The sequence below is a fragment of the Bos taurus genome, chromosome 4, assembly GCF_002263795.3.
Source record: "Bos taurus isolate L1 Dominette 01449 registration number 42190680 breed Hereford chromosome 4, ARS-UCD2.0, whole genome shotgun sequence".
In the NCBI taxonomy this organism is placed as follows: Eukaryota; Metazoa; Chordata; class Mammalia; order Artiodactyla; family Bovidae; genus Bos; species Bos taurus.
The window spans coordinates 100,615,297-100,635,071 of NC_037331.1; the positions used below are offsets into that span (position 1 = coordinate 100,615,297).

Consider the following 19,775-nt stretch of genomic DNA (forward strand, 5'->3'; position numbering starts at 1 on the left):
TCCAGGATGCTTTTTTTTTTTATGTTGAACATATTTTTAAATTATGTGTCTTGTGTTTTTAGACTGACTCACTCCTTTTGGACCCAGAGATATCTCACAAACATAAGGCAGACGTGAGACCTTGGATATCTTCTCAATTGACTAGGATTAGCCAGTGAAGAATATGGAAAGAATATAAAGAATTCTCTCTGCCCTAGCATACCTTATGCATACTCAGCTGTTCCACATTGTTTTCCACCAAAGTTCAGCATGGACCTCACAATTAATTGTTCTGTAGGTCTTTTTTTTTTTTTTTAAACTGCAAGTCATAGGTTAAAGTTGCCAAATTTTTAAAGAAATTCCCTCCAAACTAAAATAATATATTTCTAACCTTGAGGAGAGTTATGAAGTGTCTGGTTTGCACTTAAGTAAAATTTCTGGAAGTGCTGCCTTGTATCCTGCTAAGATAGATTGGGAAGGAAGTAAATGAATTGTAATCTAAGGAAAGGTGTGGTCACATGTAATCAGAACCATGATATCAGCTCAATGGCCTTTTATGTCACTGCCTCTAGTACAAGGCGGTGTACTGCTGTGACAGCATAGCTAAGAATAACCAATGATATTGATCATATATTCTGAGAAAAAATATAGGTTCTGAACTGAGTATTTTTTATGATCATTGGCTTCCTTTCAAATTCAATAATTTTTTTTTTTTTTTTTTTTTTTGCAGAATCCCAAAAGGATGTCAGTACTCAGTAGAAAATTGCCATGTTCTGCGGTAGTGAGAACTTGTGACTCAGAGGCAGAAAGATCATGAATAGAAACAGTCTGTTTATCAGGGTTGTTCTAGGGAGAAGCCTCAGAGGACTTGCCTTCATTCTGATAGCCAGAAACCATGGGTTCTCCTCTAGTGAGTAATCTTTCCAGCCTGAAGAGAGTGCGGGGTTTGCCACTCTGGCTGTGTCCACTCGAAGTAGACTACAACAGATGTCTCTCTTCAAATATGCTGTCTGCGTTAAAGCTGTCTTTTGTTGAGTACATCTTAAGATCCAATTGCTGTGTGTGTGTATATCATTGCTGTAGTTGTTTAGTTGCTAAGTTGTTTTGGACTCTTTTGAGACCCCCGCTGGACTGTAGTCTCCCAGGTTCCTCTGTCCATGAAATTTCCCAGGCAAGAATACTGGAGAGGGTTGACACTGCCTCCTCCAGGGCATCTTTCCTGGCCCAGGAATTTAACCCTGTATATATATGTATATACATATATATACACACACACACTCGGTCTCCACCAAACTTCAGGTAAATTTTATCTCCATTTTACAGATAAGGAAATAGAGGTTTAGAAAGGTTGAATAACATAAACAAGGCCATCGTGCCAGTAGGAGCTGAAGCTAGGATTCAAATGCAAACCAGTATCTTTGTCTCTAGGTAACACTATCATCCTTAGAAGGGGCAATAATGTTTAAAGGGGCAATTGTCCTAAAGGGGCAATAATGTTTAAAGAAAGGAGGTTCTTGAAAGGACAGATAGAAAAAGATGACCTTCTACCTAGAATAGATTTTCCTCTCAAAATTCATCCTTTTTTAAAGCACTTTTAGTGTGTAGTTTGGTGTTCTTTATTAAATTTGTAATGTAGAAAGGGATAATGAAATAAGTCCTTATATTCCTGCCACCCAGAGTAATTTTATTTTTTTAATTGTGACAAAGTATACATTATAAGACTTACCATTTTAATCATTTTAAAGTGTACAGTTCAGTGGCATAAAGTATATTCTCATTGTTATACAATCATTACCATTATCCATCTCTAGAGATTTTTTGCCATCCTGGACTGAAACTCTGTACCCATTTTTGTATACCTTCAACAAGCTCCTGGCAACCACTATTCTCCTTTCTCGTTTCCTTTTTAGGTATCATCTATATATCCATTCTCACCTGCCAGCATCTCTCTTTGGATGTTTCACTAACATCTCCAAAATAAAATGTTGCTACCTCCTATAATGTATTTTAGGAGGTATTTTAGCAACCTTCCTCCTGCATTTATCCACTTGTCTCCTTGTCTTTTTTACTTCAGGAAATGGCACTACCATCAACAAACTAGATAAATCTAGAGACTCAGTACTCGTTGTTTTTAAAATAAACTTCTAAAAATTTAGTATAGTTTCAGAGCTAATAGAAAAGTTACAAAAAATTGTACACAGAGTTCTCATATACCCCCCTCCACCCAGTTTTCCCTGTTGTTAAGATTTTACATTGTTGTTCAGTCACTAAGTCGTGTAAAAGTGGATTCTTTACCACTAGACCATCTGGGAAGCCCATCCTAGCTCTAAGGCCACCTCTAATCCCACCAGTTATGTCTGAGTCATCTATGTTGGTCACCTATGTTATAGAGCAGTATTTCTCAAACTTTGGTATAATTATAAATCACCTGAGGGAACTTGTTACAATGCAGGTTATGCTTCAGTAAGTAAGTTTCAAATTCCATCTGTCAAGCAAGCTCCCAGGTAATGCCAAGGCTGGTAGCCTACGCACTAAACTGAGTAACAAGATCACAAAAGACCAAGGGTATCTGCTATCAACATGACTTATTATTGATAATATTAAGACTTATCATCCGCATGAGGGAATGTCTGTGATGCCTCATTTTTTTTCTGCCCTCCCTCCCCTCTTTATACTTCCTATTACAATTTTCAGTGGATGATCTAGAACTTCGCCATGAGATATTGGCCACACTGGTTTGTCTTTCAGTTTCTTGAACATGATATGCCCATTTCAGCTTGAAAGTTGCTGTGTAGAGTATACACCATTTACTGTTTTCTTCATGTAGGACTCTCACTTAAGCATGGGAAGCATCTTCTCATGTTCAGTCTGATTGCTACTCCTTAGAAAGCCTTTGCCTGTGAGTCAGTCTAAAGTAATGGCTTGATTTATAAGCAGTCTTAGTACTCGGTCTATTTTCTTCCTAGAATTTGATGCAGTTGTTTATGTAACTTTTATGTCTTTAATATCTTACTAGAAGGCAGGAGCAAGAACTCTCTAGTTTGCCACTGAATCATCAGGGCCTAAAACATTATCTGCTATATAGTAGATATTAATGTTTGTTAGATAAATGCCAAGCTTGACTTTGAAAGATGAGGCGAAAGGCACATATATTGGATAATTCTTTTTTATTGCTTACTCCTTTGGGAGAATTTATTGTAATTTCTGTTGTTTTTTTTTATGATTGCTAGTTATGTCATCTTTTCATTCCTGTATCTTTGGACATCCCAGAATCGTATAGGTTCAGGGGGAAACTTGTTCATCCATGTTTTTCTGAGGAAGGAATTCTTCATGGAGAAAAGCTTGCTGGGCTCAACAACACACAGTTGCTGAGAGTTGTTGGAAAGGTCCTTAGAACCTCAGCCCGAGGCTTAGGTGGGAGCCTACAGTTGGGTGAGTAACAGCAGTTCTTACTCTGATGTGTGTTTCTTTAAGACACATGATGTAAGTTAAAAAAGAGACAGACTTAGGGAAGGAACTTATGGTTGCCAGGGAGAAGGGATAGTAAGGAGTTTGGGATGAGCATGTACACACTGCTGTATTTAAAATGGATAACCAAGAAGGACCTAGTGTATGGAACGCTGCTCAATGTTAACCTAGATGGGAGGTGAGTTTTGGGGGAGAATGGATACATGTATGTGTATGGCTGAGTCTCTTCTGTATGCACCTGAATCTATCACGATATTGTTAATCAGTTACACCCTGATATCAAAAATAAAGGTTCAGATTCAGACTCACCAAACTCAGATTGGGCTGTGACACTTATAATTAATGGAAGATGCCAATTAATACAATGTAATAATATTCTAATGACAAAACACTGCCTTTAATGTGCCACATATTTTTTTAATTAATTTATTTTAATTGGAGGATAATTACTTTACAATATTGTGATGTTTTTTGCCAGATATCAATTGCATTGGGTAATTCTGATGATAATTTATATTTAAAGAATTTTAAATTACTGTTTTCTTAAATTACTGACAGTTGGTACATTGTGCTTCATTAAATTTATCTAATGTCAGTTATATTTCTTGCTTTGATACATAAATTGAGAATATACTTTAAGAAGATTGGAAGAACAAGATTTACTTTCTGTGCCAAATAAAGGAAAATTATCATCTAGCTCTTCAGTGATATGATATTGGTGTTGTAAGACTCTAGCTGCATTCTTATGCTTAATGGTCCCTGAATATTAAGAATGTGCAAACCAGTAGGGAAAGATCAAGGGCAGGGGGAAGATTCATGGCATGGGCAGAATGGAGAATTAAGGCCTACACTTAAAAACAAATAAGAAAACAGACAAATCAGTATCAATGAGTCCATCTGCATATAAATCTGCTAAGGCTTAAGGACCAAGATGGAGGAAAGTTGTATGTATTTGAAGATATCTAAGAGTGATGCCAAGGAAGGAAAAATGATAAGGAATTTTTACTGAAGTTTTTTTTTTTTAAATATTGAAATTAGATTAAGGATTTCTATCTCTTCTATCTTCCATCCTATGAAACAAATAAAAGTCCATCGTTTGCTCTTCTCTCTTCTTAAAGATGCCATTCCATTAACCTCCTTGAAAATTATCATCAGACTTCTGGGAAAGGTCTGCTCACCACCATCTTATAGTCTGCCCTCTATCCTCCTCCACTTTACTGACAGTCGCACCCACATTTTCCTTAACCCTGTCATCTTTCTAGCGCTGATCCTTTTAGACTGAGGAGAGGTGTTGCAAAGAATTGCCCCAAAGACTTTTCTGAGAAGGGAGGAAGCAAAATTCCATTATGCCCCAGGGCTTCTGAAACAATCAATTATCTTAATTAAAACAATACTGTTGATTGATTATAATAATGGCATTGAGTCAAAATAATGGTGCAGTTCTCTCTTTCTTTCTGCCATTGGGGCACCACTTAGGGCCATGGACTTACCAGTTAGGACAAGGTTACCAGGGCTAACTTCCTTCTTCCTGGGTTGCTCCCTGATATGGTTTTAGCTTCTAGACATTGTTCCTCCTTGAAACCACTGAAGGTTGTAGTTTATACATCCAACCTTGAAGCCAGGTGGGTGCATCTCTCCTGTCCTGCAGTTTTTCATAGACGGAAGCATGGGCATTTCAAAGAAGCCTTTTACTTGCCAATAGGACCACCTCAGCTTAATTTCCAAACTCTGCTCATGCAGATAGACTACATTTTTCCCTAAGGGAAATAGGGAATGGGCTGAGGAGTTGTGTTGACCTGGAAGCTCCCTCCTTCCTAAAATGAAGGAAGATGGTAGATAGGGAGGAAAGAACTCTTGGTAGTACAATGAAGTGATTGTAATTGATGACTGATCTGGAGCACTCTTCTCCATAGATAGTCCTATTTTAGTCTTCACTTCTATTCTATTTCTAGTCAAATGTTATTCTTTTTTTCTGGCTGTATGCTCCCTGTTCTTGAGTCTTAATTAATTTATTCTATCTTTTTTCTTAGCCTAAAGCTATAGTTTTCCCCATGAAAAAGCCCTCTTGGCTCGATCATCATTGAACTATGCTCAGCTTGGGGGTGACATTCCTTCTTGTAAATCTTTATACAAAACCATTCAGTTCAGTTCAGTTCAGTCACTCAGTCGTGTCCGACTCTTTGCAACCCCATGAATCGCAGCACACCAGGCCTCCTTGTCCATCACCAACTCCCGCAGTTTACTCAAACTCATGTCCATCAAGTCAGTGATGCCATCCAGCCATCTCATCCTCTGTTGTCCCCTTTTCTTCCTGCCCCCAATCCCTCCCAGCATCAGGGTCTTTTCCAATGAGTCAACTCTTCGCATGAGGTGGCCAAAGTACTGGAGTTTCAGCTTTAGTATCACTCCTTCCAATGAACATCCAGGACTGATCTCCTTTAGGATGGACTGGTTGGATCTCCCTGCAGTCCAACGGACTCTCAAGAGTCTTCTCCAACACCACAGTTCAAAAGCATCAATTCTTCAGCGCTCAGCTGTCTTCACAATCCAACTTTCACATCCACACATGACCACTGGAAAAACCATAGCCTTGACTAGATGGACCTTTGTTGGCAAAGTAATGTCTCTGCTTTTCAACATGCTGTCTAGGTTGGTCATAACTTTCCTTCCAAGCAGTAAGCATCTTTTTATTTCATGGCTGCAATCACCATCTACAGTGATTTTTGAGCCCCCAAAATTAAAGTCTGACACTGTTTCCACTGTTTCCCCATCTATTTGCCATGAAGTGATGGGACCAGATGCCATGATCTTCGTTTTCTGAATGTTGAGCTTTAAGCCAACTTTTTCACTCTCCTCTTTCACTTTCATCAAGAGGCTTTTGAGTTCCTCTTCACTTTCTGCCATAAGGGTGGTGTCATCTGCATATTTGAGGTTATTGATATTTCTCCCCACAATCTTGATTCCAGCTTGTGCTTCTTCCAGCCCAGTGTTTCTCATAATGTATTCTGCATAGAAGTTAAATAAGCAGGGTGATAATATACAGCCTTGACGTACTCCTTTTCCTATTTGGAACCAGTCTGTTGTTCCATGTCCAGTTCTAACTGTTGCTTCCTGACCTGCATACAGATTTCTCAAGAGGCAGGTCAGGTGGTCTGGTATTCCCATCTCTTGAAGAATTTTCCACAGTTGATTGTGATCCACACAGTCAAAGGCTTTGGCATAGTCAATAAAGCAGAAATAGATGTTTTTCTGGAACTCTCTTGCTTTTTCCATGATCCAGCGGATGTTGGCAATTTGATCTCTGGTTCCTCTGCCTTTTCTAAAACCAGCTTGAACATCTGGAAGTTCACGGTTCACGTATTGCTGAAGCCTGGCTTGGAGAATTTTGAGCGTTACTTTACTAGCGTGTGAGATGAGTGCAACTGTGTAGTAGTTTGAGCATTCTTTGGCATTGCCTTTCTTTGGGATTGGAATGAAAACTGGAATACAAAAAATTGGAATACAAAACCATAGGAGATTACAAATTATTTTTTAATGATAAAAACAAAAGTATCTGATCTCAGAATACCCTGTTTACTCTTTATATAGGATTTAATGATAGCATCATGATCATCTTAATAGATTTATAACAACCCCAAAGGGTATACAGAAAATATAATGTTGTTATCTCTCAGAAAAAAACATAGTGGACTTTCACTTTATGTATTTTTGGAATTCTATTTTAATTTGTACAGTGTGTATGCCTTTATTTTTCAACTGGAAAAATGTTCTTAGTGTCTTTAGATTATAAACCATGCGTAAACTATTATATATTCCATAGTCGTGCAACACTTAGCTGTGACCTTCAACCAACCCCCAAGAATTCTTCATAAAGGACAAGTATTTTTTCACTAGGGCTCGATGGTCATTGTTGCTGGGACAGAACGAAGCTAACAAACTGAAGGCTGTTGAATGGGCTTTACATTTACACTTTAGCTTATTTTAAATGCTTTTTCTCCTGAGTCAGTGTTCCATAACTCACAGTGCTTTGGAATATCTAAGTATCTCTTCTCATCCTAGATTGGTATATTTTTTCTAGGCTAAGCCAAGAAAATTAGGGAAGAATATTTTACTATTATGGATTCAAATATTCCTGGGAACAATATTTTCACAACGTTATAAAATTATACCAAATATTTTCACAATGTTGCTCTCATTTGATCTTCACAATGTGCCTGTGAGTAGAAATATAAAGCTGTGTGCTTAGGATAGATCTCATTTTTCCAGTTTGATATAGTTTGTATGTGTCCTGTAATACATACTTACGAATATGTATAACAAGAATCTAAGCCCTAACAACTTTGCAGAACCCTCTTAAAATAAAATACAATCTGACAGCTTTCATTTTTTAGCAATCCAGTCCCCCAGTTTTTCTTCCTGGTATACACTTGGAACTATAGCCTCTTGTCCCTCATTCCATTCCCATCTCTCCATTAGTCAAGAGTTATATGTAAAATGCAGCATTGATAGGTAAGTTCTATGAACATTTTCTGATGTTTCTGCTCTTCTAGCTATACTGTTTCTATGATTCAGTTTGCATTTCTTAGTATGTATTCTCTGAAATTAAAATTAATAACTCTCTTAGTAAACAATTGGAGTTTTTGTCTTAATTTGCTGATTCCCCTCTATCTCTCTCCGTTGCAATAGCAGGAGTCACCCAGTCTAAACTTCCCTACTACAATACCCTCCACAGTCTGCCCCGGCCCCCAAAATGGCATTCCTTCGGTAAACCATTTTTTCCTTTTTTGTGACAAAGGACTCAAATGCCAAATTGTGTTTGATGGATTAATATTCCCTTTCATTAATGTATATGATTACTGCAGTGATCCTATCTGTCACATCTTTGCTGTGTTTAATGCAAACACTTGTAAACCTCATTCACACCTTTAAAAAGGAAAGAATCCATTGAGATATTCAAGCACCTATAAACAATTTATTCAGTATATTTGATGTTCAAATAAAGAATTTAATGGGAAGAAAAACATAGTTTCTGTCATATAAAACATGGATTGGGTTCTAGTTGTCTTAGGAATATAAAACTCTGCTTCTGACCATGCAAATCATGAGGCCTTAGACCATCAGTGAGATCAGTTAATTTGATACACCTGTCCTGGAGGGACTTCTTGGGTAGACTGTCTTGAATACAAAATTTCTGTTACTTGTTCCATTTTTCATATAGTCTAGGGCTTCAACAGTATAATAAAGACTCATCTTTCTGTTTCTTCACAGAGAATGCAGGAGGGAAATGAAAATGTATGAGCAGTGGGAAAATTACCTCTAAATCCTTCTAAAAGAAAAAAAATCAACAGTAATAGTGTAACTGTTGAGAGAGAGGGTCACATTCATCTGGGCTTCAGTCTTTTCATTTGAAAGCAAGAGGGCTGAACTAGGTGACCTTGGAAGATCTGAGATAATATTCATTAGAAAATCAGTTTCAGTTTTCTGTTATAAAGAAAAGCCCTGTCCCACAATTCTCTGAGACACGGGACATGATTTCTCAGTGGTTATGAGAGGCTAAAGCAAGTGTTGCTTTTCTCAAGTCTCATGACTTCTCTGAATTCCCTAATCTTGTCTAGCATCATAATGAAATCTTCCAATGTATCTAAAGCAACATTAATTTTCTCGCTAGGAGGGATTATTTTTCTAGTCAATAGAGTGGGAGAATGACTCTCCAGGCTGGAATATTATTCACTCAGGTGTAAGCGCACCTAACCCAGAAAGATAAGGCTCCAGTGCTTTTAGAGTTTGTAATTCTGCCTTGTGTGTGTGTGTGTTCATGTGTACACTCGTATCTGTGTATCCATAGTGGTTCTAGCTAAAAAGGAAAAGTACACAAGAACATCTTTAGGGTTGTGGAACCTCAAATGAAGCTGAAGAATTACCAGAGGATAGAAGCTGATGTATTTAGTAAAGTAGTCCAGAACAACTAGACTAAAGAGGGATGGAGAGTGAGAGGTGAAAATGTGGCTACAAAGATTGGCAATGACCCACCGCCAAGAGCCTTTACTATTCCCTTAACAAGGCTGAGTTCAGGGAAGCGAGGCATTATTAGATGGTTAATCAAGGAAGAGAAATGCTTGATATTTAAGAAAAATGACTGTGGTTGAAGTATGCAAAGTGATTTAAACAGAAGAAAGATTGAAAATTTGGAGGACAGATAAGTAACCAAAGTTAAAAAGGGTGATGATAACCAAATTAAATCAATACAAAGAGGTGATGGATTGGAAAAATGCTAAAGAGAAAGGGTAGGTTGGCCTGGGTGATTGGGTAAGTGGTGGTGGTGGTAGTGGTAGATTGGACAAAAATAATAATAATAATAAAGCCTGAAGAGCAGTTATGTAAGGTAGGCAATGAGACTGATAGAAATGGGGCCAGTTTTAGTAAGAAGAATGATTTTTTAGTTTATGGAAAGCAATACATACAGGAGTGTTAGGATAAGCTATTGGATATACAAGCCGTAGTAGAGAGATCTGAAAACCAAAGGTACATGCTTAGGATTTACTGGCATATTCATAGCAAACTGCTATTATGTATATGTACTCATATATACAGTTTATTTTTAGCTTACATTTGTTCCCAATCAAAAATTCTCACCCTATATCTCTTTAGGAAGTAAACTTGCCAAGTAGTGATGAACAGAAGCAGATTTATAATAAATGAGCTCCTGAACTGGAAAGCTATTTTTAGGTCATTTTTCTTAATTGAAAGAAGTTTATCTTTTATTCGTTTCTGTCTTTTTGTTTTCTTTGTTTGACTTTGATATCTAGGTGTAACTCAGAGTATAAAGGATCGAGGCCACACAACTGTTACAGCAATTTATAGCGAACATTAACATTTGTCATAAAAAGTGAAACAGACATGGCTTTTGTGGCATTTCACAGGAAAGAGCTCATATTTGTATATCTGCCTGTCTTCATTTTTACTTTTGTGTAAACGTAATCACTATCTCCCCACTTTTATCCTTCATTTTTATCTCCCCTCAATGTGTTTTTTTCTGTTTTCTTTTCTAATAAGAATGCTGACCAAAAGAAAATAAAATTCTAAATGTCATCTCTAAAATCAACATCCTAATTTTTGTGCCCATTTCTGTAATGGTATCACAAAATGTGGCTTATGCTAGGATATACATTCCTCTCTTAAATACTTCTGGATGCTACTGATGTCAGCAATGGCCACATTGCAAAGGCTATTTGAAAATTCTATATGATCTTATTTCTGGTCATTAGATACTTCACCTGAAGACTTGAAAATGAATTTAATAGAAGAACAGAATGAATTAACATTGAATTAATATAGAAGATTATGAAATATTTTTTCAAAGATAATGTATTTCTCATAGTCCAAACTAATGCTTTTTGGAATACTTGTCTGGTAAGCTCATGTTAGCATCATATGCTTGTTGAAATAAAAACAAAAATTTATCAGTTAAATGTTTTCAGTTCAGTGTTAAATCTAGAAAATAATCTTAACTTGATGACAAGCTATCTCCAATGACAAACATTAAACACAACTAGTAGAAGAGATTGTTAGGTCATAAGTGAAGTGAAAGTCGCTCACTTGTATCCAACTCTTTGCAACCCCACGGACCATACAATCCATGGAATTCTCCAGGCCAGACTACTGGAGTGGGTAGCTGTTCCCTTCTCCAGCAGATCTTCCCAACCCAGGAATCAAACTGCAGGCCGATTCTTTACCAGCTGAGCTACCAGGGAAGCCCTGTTAGATCACATCAATAACCAAGTCTCTGGTACATTGATTTTATCATTCATGCAGCTAATTCTTTCACATTGTTAAATCTATAAGACTATTATTCAGTATTCAGTTGTGTGTTAATTATTAGAGATTAATAGATTGTATAGAGGCTTTCCTGTGATCCAGTTAGAGAAAGGATGAGACTGTTCCAGTGACTAATTCACTCTCAAGGTTAGAGAAAGAAACATATTTTGACATAATATATATGATTTGATATAAATCAAAAGAAGGTTAAGGATTTATTCAATATTTATTGAGTGAAGTAGACCCAAAGGTAGAGAAATTGATGCTGTGACATGTCTATACAGAGTGGTAAATTAAAAGGCTAAAATGAGCATTGTTTTTATTTGTTAAAGAAGGCTAATACTATTAATTATAAGGGCTTCTCTGGTGGCTCAGCTGGTAAAGAACCTGCCTGCAATGCCAGAGACCTGGGTTTGATCCTTGGGTTGGGAAGGTCCCCTGGGGAAGGGAACAGCTACCCACTCCAGTACTCTGGCCTAGAGAATTCCACGGACTGTATAGTCCATGAGGTCGCAAAGAGTTGGACACGACTGAGTGTCCATAATTATAAAGAAGGACAAAGTAGTGAAATATTTCAAAGAACTTCAAATCTATTTGCTAATATGAAAACAGAAATAAAATATTTACAGAAGAATAGAAAAATCTAAGAAATTAATAATGAAGTGATAATTTATATGTTGAGCATGCCTTATGTGCTAAAGTGGAGTTGGCTGATTTACGGTTCATGGTGAGTTTGTTGCGCTATTTCAAAATACCACAGTTTTTATTCTCAGGAAGCTTACCACCAGGGAATAGTATGCAATTCTGAATTTCAATATCTTGAATATATTTCTAGTAATTTCTCAAATTTTATAATCTGTGTAATTTTAACATTAGGCTAGTAAGCATAGACTATTGCTCTCAAAAATGAACAATTTTATTTTAGGGAGTTCTTATGCACATGTTGCTCTTATTCATTATTTAAAAAGAAAAGCTGCTTCTGTATTGAAATTTCATCATTTGGCAAACTGAAATGACCCCACAACTGGGCATCTGAGAGAACATTTTGTTACAGCATAGACCACAAATGACTACTCATTAACATTTTTATGCCAACAATTGGCTTAACCCCAAGAAGAACCTAAGCTACTGATTTTAAACACAGTGGGTTTTGGTAGTGAGTTAATTAGTTATTAACCTGCCTGACCTCCATCTAGTACCCAATAAGATAAACAATATCAGCACTTTTTCTAAGATATGTCACATCTTGAGTATCTGTTGGTTAAGAAATGTGACATTTAAGCGTCTAATTCATGTCACTGAAAGCCAGAATACATGTCCCTCAATCAAATTAAGAAATTAAGGCAGCATTAATATAAGAAGCTTGTGAAATATTCCACTACTCCCTTTAGAAACAAAGCAGCGAATGTATGTCAGTTCAGTTCAGTTCAGTCGCTCATTCGTGTCCAACACTTTACAACCCCATGGACTGAAGCATGCCAGGCTTCCCTGTCCATCACCAACTCCCAGAGCTTACTCAGACTCATGTCCATTGAGTCGATGATGCCATCCAACAATCTCATCCTCTGTCATCCCCTTCTCCCACCTTCGATCTTTTCCTAGCATCCAGGGTCTTTTCCAATAAGTCAGTTCTTCGCATCAGGTGGCCAAAGTATTAGAATTTTAGTTTCAGCATCAGTCCTTCCAATGAATATTCAGGACTGATTTCCTTTAGGATTGACTGGTTGGATCTCCTTGGATTCCAAGGGACTCTCAAGAGTCTTCTCCAACACCACAGTATTTGCAGAATATTAAATTCTGCAAACTCCTCTCCAATGTGCTTATGTGCATTGTAAAATATAAAATGTAGTAATCCACTCTTGTTTTACAATTCCTTGAACTCAAAGAGCTGTTTTTGAGAACTTCAAAATCTCCAGAGTTAAAATTTGGAAGGAAAGATGCAAAGAGAGTATTATGGATTAGGTGAGAAACAGTAGATATGGGTGCAATTCATAGCTTACTAAAGAATATTTTCATGCAAATATCTAGCAAACTCCTGAGGGAAGATAAGTACTTAAAAATATTTGATCAAGAAGAATAACCTTTAAACAGGAGTGGTTAGTTTTCATTATTGTCATTATTTTTCCTTTTGTTTTCCAGGAGGTTTAAAAGCTGTTTAAATAAATAAAAACAAATACAGAAACCTAATGATCCATGATTTCATTTGAGTTCTCCCAGAAACAAAACCCTACTTTTGATTGTGAAGTAAGTGCAAGGAGCTATGGAGGGAAGAGGGAACGTGAAACAGGGAAGGAGATGAGATCAGATCAGATCAGATCAGTCACTCAGTCATGTCCAACTCTTTGTGACCCCATGAATTGCAGCACGCCAGGCCTCCCTGTCCATCACCAACTCCCGGAGTTCACCCAGACTCACGTCCATTGAGTCAGTGATGCCATCCAGCCATCTCATCCTCTATCGTCCCCTTCTCCTCCTGCCCCCAATCCCTCCCAGCATCAGAGTCTTTTCCAATGAGTCAGCTCTTTGCATGAGGTGGACAAAGTACTGGAGTTTCAGCTTCAGCATCATTCTTTCCAAAGAAATCCCAGGGCTGATCTCCTTCAGAATGGACTGGTTGGATCTCCTTGCAGTCCAAGGACTCTCAAGAGTCTTCTCTAACACCACAGTTCAAAAGCATCAATTCTTTGGCGCTCAGCCTTCTTCACAGTCCAACTCTCACATCCATACATGACCACTGGAAAAACCATAGCCTTGACTAGATGGACCTTTGTTGGCAAAGTAATGTCTCTGCTTTTGAATATGCTATCCAGGTTGGTCATAACTTTCCTTCCAAGGAGTAAGCGTCTTTTAATTTCATGGCTGAAGTCACCATCTGCAGTGATTTTGGAGTCCAGAAAAATAAAGTCTGACACTGTTTCCACTGTTTCCCCATCTATTTCCCATGAAGTGGTGGGACCGGATGCCATGATCTTCATTTTCTGAATGTTGAGCTTAAAGCCAACTTTTTCACTCTCCACTTTCACTTTCATCAAGAGGCTTTTGAGTTCCTCTTCACTTTCTGCCATAAGGGTGGTGTCATCTGCATATCTGAGGTTATTGATACTTCTCCCGGCAATCTGGATTCCAGCTTGTGTTTCTTCCAGTCCAGCGTTTCTCATGATGTACTCTGCATATAAGTTAAATAAACAGGGTGACAACATACAGCCTTGATGAACTCCTTTTCCTATTTGGAACCAGTCTGTTGTTCCATGTCCAGTTCTAACTGTTGCTTCCTGACCTGCATACAGATTTCTCAAGAGGCAGGTCAGGTGGTCTGGTATTCCCATCTCTTTCAGAATTTTCCACAGTTCATTGTGATCCACACAGTCAAAGGCTTTGGCATAGTCAATAAAGCAGAAATAGATGCTTTTCTGAAACTCTCTTGCTTTTTCGATGATCCAGCAGATGTTGGCAATTTGTTCTCTGGTTCCTTTGCCTTTTCTTTAACTGGATGCTTGGGGCTAGTGCACTGGGACAACCCAGAGGGATGGTATGGGGAGGGAGGAGGGAGGAGGGTTCAGGATGGGGAACACATGTATACCTGTGGCGGATTCATTGTGATATTTGGCAAAACTAATACAATTTGTAAAGTTTAAAAATAAAATTTTAAAAATAAAACCAGCTTGAACATCAGGAAGTTCACGGTTCACATATTGCTGAAGCCTGGCTTGGAGAATGTTGAGCATTACTTTACTTGCATGTGAGATGAGTACAATTGTGTGATAGTTTGAGCATTCTTTGGCATTGCCTTTCTTTGGGATTGGAATGAAAACTGACCTTTTCCAGTCCTGTGGCCACTGCTGAGTTTTCCAAATTTGCTGGCATATTGAATGCAGCACTTTCACAGTATCATCTTTCAGGATTTGGAATAGCTCAACTGGAATTCCATCACCTCCACTAGCTTTGTTCGTAGTGATGCTTTCTAAGGTCCACTTGACTTCACATTCTACGATGTCTGGCTATAAGTCAGTGATCACACCATCATGATTATCTGGGTTGTGAAGATCTTTTTTGTCCAGTTCTTCTGTGTATTCTTGCCATCTCTTCTTAATATCTTCTGCTTCTGTTAGGTCCATACCATTTCTGTCCTTTATCGAGCTCATCTTTGCATGAAATGTTCCTTTGGTATCTCTGATTTTCTTGAAGAGATCCCTAGTCTTTCCCATTCTGTTGTTTTCCTCTATTTCTTTGCATTGATCGCTGAAGAAGGCTTTCTTATCTCTTCTTGCTATTCTTTGGAACTCTGCATTCAGATGTTTATATCTTTCCTTTTCTCCTTTGCTTTTTGCTTCTCTTCTTTTCACAGCTATTTGTAAGGCCTCCCCAGACAGCCATTTTGCTTTTTTGCATTTCTTTTCTATGGGAATGGTCTTGATCCCTGTCTCCTGTACAATGTCATGAACCTCATTCCATAGTTCATCAGGCACTCTATCTATCAGATCTAGGCCCTTAAATCTATTTCTCACTTCCACTGTATAATCATAAGGGATTTGATTTAGGTCATACCTGAATGGTCTAGTGGTTTTCCCTACTTTCTTCAATTTCAGTCTGAATTTGGCAATAAGGAGTTCATGGTCTGAGCCACAGTCAGCTCCTGGTCTTGTTTTTGCTGACTGTATAGAGCTTCTCCATCTTTGGCTGCAAAGAATATAATCAACCTGATTTTGGTGTTGACCATCTGGTGATGTCCATGTATAGAGTCTTCTCTTGTGTTGTTGGAAGAGGGTGTTTGTTATGACCAGTGCATTTTCTTGGCAAAACTCTATCAGTCTTTGCCCTGCTTCATTCCATATTCCAAGGCCTAATTTGCCTGTTACTCCAGGTGTTTCTTGACTTCCTACTTTTGCATTCCAGTCCCCTATAATGAAAAGGACATCTTTTTTGGGTGTTAGTTCTAAAAGGTCTTGTAGGTCTTCATAGAACCGTTCAACTTCAGCTTCTTCAGCGTTACTGGTTGGGGCATAGACTTGGATTACTCTAATATTGAATGGTTTGCCTTGGAAACGAACAGAGATCATTCTGTCGTTTTTGAGATTGCATCCAAGTACTGCATTTCGGACTCTTTTGTTGACCATGATGGCCACTCCATTTCTTCTGAGGGATTCCTGCCCACAGTAGTAGATATAATGGTCATCTGAGTTAAATTCACCCATTCCAGTCCATTTCAGTTCGCTGATTCCTAAAATGTCGACATTCACTCTTGCCATCTCTTGTTTGACCACTTCCAGTTTGCCTTGATTCATGGACCTGACATTCCAGGTTCTTATGCAATATTGCTCTTTACAGCATCGGACCTTGCTTCTATCACCAGTCAGAAGGAGAGGCAACCAACAAAAAGTTTTCCATTGTATTGGGCACCCCAGAGGGTGACTGGAGCTTGAACACATGGAAAATTATATGAAATGGTGCCTACACTAGCCTTATACTTATCTTGCCTGAGGATTGAGGGAACTGATATATTTATAAACCAATGGCTGAAATAATCTGGTGGCTCAGAAGTTAAAGTGTCTGCCTCCAATGTGGGAGACCCGGGTTCAATCCCTGGGTCAGGAAGATCCACTGGAGAAGGAAATGGTAACCCACTCCAGTATTCTTGCCTGGAGAATCCCAAGGATGGAGAAGCCTGGTAGGCTACAGTCCATGGGGTCACAAAGAGTTGGACACAACTGAGCAACTTTGCTTACTTACTTACTTGTACCTGCTGCTGCTGCTGCTAAGTTGCTTCAGTCGTGTCCAACTCTGTGCAACCCCATAGACGGCAGCCCACCAGGCTCCCCTGTGCCTGGGATTCTCCAGGCAAGAACACTGGAATGGGTTGCCATTTCCTTCTCCAATGCATGAAAGTGAAAAGTGAAAGTGAAGTTGCTCAGTCGTGTCCGACCCTCAGCGACCCCATGGACTGTAGCCTACCAGGCTCCTCCATCCATGGGATTTTCCAGGCAAGAGTACTGGAGTGGGGTGCCACTGCCTTCTCCATTACTTGTACCTAGAAGGGATGAATTCCTGGGGCATTTTCAGCTTAGCACAAGGGTTGAGTAAAACAGACATCCTAGGCACCTGAAAGAGCTGTTGGACACAGAGAAGCAGATACAGGTATATGGAAGTCAGCAGGAGGAAACTGAAAGACGTGATGACTTTTTATTTATGAATTATAGATAAAGATGGGCTATCATTTGCTTATGTATGTCTGCATGTGTGTGTTAGTTGCTTCGTCATGTCCAACTCTTTGTGACTCCACGGACTGTAGCCGGCCAGGCTCCTCTGTCCATGGGGTTCTCCAGGCAAGAATACTGGAGTGGGTTGTCATTCCCTTCTCCAGGGTATCTTCCCAACCAAGGGATCAAACCTGGGTCTCCTGCATTGCAGGCAGATTCTTTACCACCTGAGCCACCAGGGAAGCCCCTGTGTATTATTGTATACATGCACAGGTTTTTAAAAGGCTGAGATAAAAATTATCTCACTGGCTTCTTCCTGCAAGCCAGTGGATTACCTTGTACAACTCCTGAAGTGTAGGCACCCCTATATGGAGACCACTGCACTGGGAGAGGAAAACATCCTTTCAGGATCCAAACACCTGTGAGTCACACAAAATTAAGGACACAGAGTGGTAACCCCTGGTATTTGGAAAAGTAGAAAGGTACAGTGGGTTTGCACCTGTAGTTAAGATGGAAATAGATTTAGGCAATTCAGACACACGGGCACTTGAGAGGCAAGTTTTGTGTTACTGTGGTTTTGCCATCTAGATAGATTTGAAACAGACATACTAAATACGATCAAAAGGGAAGAAAACCACATGTATTTCTTCATCCAACAGATATTTATGTAGTATTTCTTAGGCACTACGCTAAATGGTGGAGAAGGCAATGGCACCCCACTCCAGCACTCTTGCCTGGAGAGTCCCATGGATGGAGGAGCCTGGAAGGCTGCGGTCCATGGGGTCACTGAGGGTTGGACACGACTGAGCGACTTTACTTTCACTTTTCGCTTTCATGCATTGGAGAAGGAAATGGCAACCCACTCCAGTGTTCTTGCCTGGAGAATCCCAGGGACGGGGGAGCCTGGTGGGCTGCCGTCTCTGGGGTCGCACAGAGTCAGACACGACTGAAGTGACTTAGCAGCAGCGGCAGGCTAAATGGTGGTAGAGTGACTCACACAGACCAGCAACTGTTCACAGGAGCCTGTAATATTTACCTTCCTGATCAGCTGCAGTTAGTAAATACCAGTATTAAATATTTCTTAAATGTGCAAGCTTTACAACTTACAAAGAACTTGCGCACATATTATCTTATTCACATCTCACAAAAAGTCATGTTCAAATTTCCAAATTCCACGGAGAGCATGGAATCAAGATTAAGTGGCTTGCTAAGAGGTTGCTGGTTACAAATTGTTAGAGTCCTGAGATGAGACTGAAATTCAGGGTTTTTTTTTCTTCACAATATTATCCTGCAGCCTGTATTTATTTATTTATTTATTTTAATATAAATTTATTTTAACTGGAGGCTTTATGACACAAGAGTGTGTATATATGTCTGATTTTATTAATCCATTACATACCTAGATAAGAATTGTCAATAGGTTAGATCATTCTCTCATCCTATAATGAAATGATATTCTTAGTTAAACTTGATTAGATAAATGAAGAACTGTCTATAATACAGCAGCTTCCCATTACCAGATGATGACTCTTTTCATGGCTTTCAACAAGCTCTATATCATCAAAGCCTACTCTTAGATCAAAATATGAAAATAATTTACTACTGACATTCATACTGTGATCTTTCTTTACAATTCAGTTCACTCGCTCAGTCATGTCTGACTCTTTGTGACACCATGGACTACAGCATGCGAGGTACCCCTTTCCATCACCAACTCCCGGGCTTACTCAAACTCATGTCGATCGAGTCAGTGCTGCCATCCAACTATTTCATCCTCTGTCGTCCCCTTCTCCTGCCTTCAATCTTTCCCAGCATCAGGGTCTTTTCTAATGAGTCAGTTCTTCAACTCAGGTGGCCAAAATATTGGAGCTTCAGCATCAGTCCTTCCAATGAATTTTCAGGATTGATTTCTTTTAGAAATGACTGGTTTGATGTCTTTGCAGTTCAAGGGACTCTCAAGAATCTCCAACACCACAGTTCAAAAGCATCAATTCTTCAGTGCTCAGCTTTCTTTATGGTCCAACTCTAACATCCCTATGTGACTACTGAAAAAAACATAGCTTTGACTATGCAGACCTTTGTCAGTAAAGTAATGCCTCTGCTTTTTAATATGCTGTCTAGGTTGGTCATAGCTTTTCTTCCAAGGAGCAAGCATCTTTTAATTTCATGGCTGCAGTGACCATCTGCAGTCACTTTGGAGCCCAAGAAAATGAAGTCTGTCACTGTTTCCATTGTTTCCGCATCTATGTGCCATGAAGTGATGGGACTGTATGCCATGATCTTCGTTTATTGAATGTTAAGTTTTAAGCCAGCTTTTTC

At 38.9% G+C, this 19,775-nt stretch overlaps 1 protein-coding gene across 1 annotated transcript in view; it reads left to right on the top strand.

Moving 5' to 3' along the window:
• The window catches only part of CHRM2 (cholinergic receptor muscarinic 2), a 163,732-nt gene that overhangs the window by 20,746 nt on the left and 123,211 nt on the right, over window positions 1–19,775 (top strand). The window lies entirely within an intron of this gene.